Source organism: Macaca thibetana, chromosome 7, assembly GCF_024542745.1.
Source record: "Macaca thibetana thibetana isolate TM-01 chromosome 7, ASM2454274v1, whole genome shotgun sequence".
Taxonomy (NCBI): Eukaryota; Metazoa; Chordata; class Mammalia; order Primates; family Cercopithecidae; genus Macaca; species Macaca thibetana.
Window position 1 is genome coordinate 59,019,901 of NC_065584.1, and position 2,077 is coordinate 59,021,977.

A 2,077-nucleotide genomic window follows, 5' to 3' on the forward strand; every position below is an offset into this window, starting at 1 on the left:
CAATTCTGGAGGTAGGAAGTTCCAGACAAAAACACCAGTGAATTCAGTATCTTGTGAGGACTGCTTTCTGATTCCAAGATTGCCAAGATGGCACCTCCTTACTGTAGCCTTACTTGGAGGAAGTGGGCAAAAAGGGCACACCTGTGTCCTCACATGGGAGAAATGACTTAAGGAGACCAGGGCACTCCAACATCTTTCTTAAAGTCAATAATCCCACTCATGAGAACTCTGCCTTCATGATTTGATCACCCACTAAGGGCCCAACTCCTTACGCTGGAGATTAAGTTTCAACATATGAATTTAGGGGACACATTCGAACCATTGAAGTATTTCATAAAGTCACAAAAACTTGCAATCTTATAAAATATTCTGAGATGATATGGCGAATATGCATAGAGCATTTGTGCTGCCTATATAACAAGGTCTTTTTCTTGGGGAAAAAAACTTTTGTGATTGTTTGAGTTGGGAGTTGAACTAGCTACTTTTTGAAAATGGAATACCATTTTCACTGGAAAGAACAACTGATAAAAAAGGAAGGTCATTTAGATAACTATTTGGCAGACATTTTCACAAAAATAAATGAGGTGGGCCTTTCACTTCGAGGAAACTACTGGCAATATTTGTTTCCAATGAAAAAATGTGAGCTTTCAAGTGAATATTAGGAGTTTAGATCATGTATATTCTCCAATGTAAGATCGACAGTTTCTCTATACTTACTTTTCTGATAAATTGTTAACGTAAATAAATGCATTTATTTATTTATTCATTTATATTTTTTAGTTTTAATTTTCATAGCAAACTTATTCCAAATTACATTGTAACCAGCAATGTCAAAGCTTACCAAATTCATCTCAATTATGTCGGTATTGTTAATATTCTTTTGCAAATTAGATAGGTGTATCCATTCTTTAAAATTTTTTTTCAGCTTTTATTTTAGATACAGAGGGTACATGTATAGGATTATTTCATGGTTATATTGACCCTAGGTAGTGGGCATAGGACCCAATAGGTAGTTTTTCAATCCATGACCCCCATCCTCTCTCCCTGGTATAGTAGTCTGTAGTGTCGATTTTTCCCATTTATGTACATGTGTATTCAGTGTTTATCGTCTACTTTTAAGCAAAAACATACAGTATTTGCTTTGCTATTCCTATGTCAATTTGCTTAGGATAATGGCTTTCAGCCCCATACATGTTGCTATAAAGAATATGATTTAATTATTTTACGGCTGCATAGTATTCCGTGGCGTCTATATACCATATTTTTTTTTATCCAATTCTTCACTGATGGGCACCTAGGTTGATTTCATGTATTTGCCATTGGGAACATCATAGTAATGAACATAGGAGTGCGTGTATCTTTTTGGTATAATGATGTATATTCCTTTGGGTATATACCTGGTAATGGGATTGCTTGGTCATAGGTTAGCTCTGTTTTAAGTACTGTGAGAAATCTCCAAACCGCTTTCCACAGTGCCTGGACTAATTTACATCCCCACCAAAAGCATAAGCATTCCCTCTTCTCCACAGCCTCAGCAGTATCTGTTGTCTTTTGACTTTCTAATAATAGCCATTCTGACTGGTGTGAGATGGTATCATTGTAGTTTCGATTTGCATTTTTCTGAGGATTAGTGGTGATAAATATTTTTCATATTTTTGTTGGCTGCTTGTAAGTCTTCTGAGAAGTGTCCGTTCATGCCTTTTGCCCCTTTTTAATGGGGTTATTTGTTTTTTGCTTGGTTGATTTGTTAAGTTGCTTATAGATTCCGGATATTGGCTAATATCCAGAATATTGAATGTATGGTTTGTGAATGTTTTTCCCATTCTATAGATTGTCTGTTTACCCTGTTGATAGTTTCATTTACTGTGCAGAAGCTCCATAGTTTAATTAGGTCTCACTGTAATTTTGTTTTTGTTGCAATTGCTTTTTCAGATGTGGCCACAAATTTTATGCCAAGGCCAATGTCACGAAGGGTATTTCCTAGTTTTTTTTTTTTTTTTTTTTTTTTTTTTTAGGAATTTATGGTCTTACATTTAAATCTTTAATCCATCATGAATTAATTTTTACATGTAGTGAA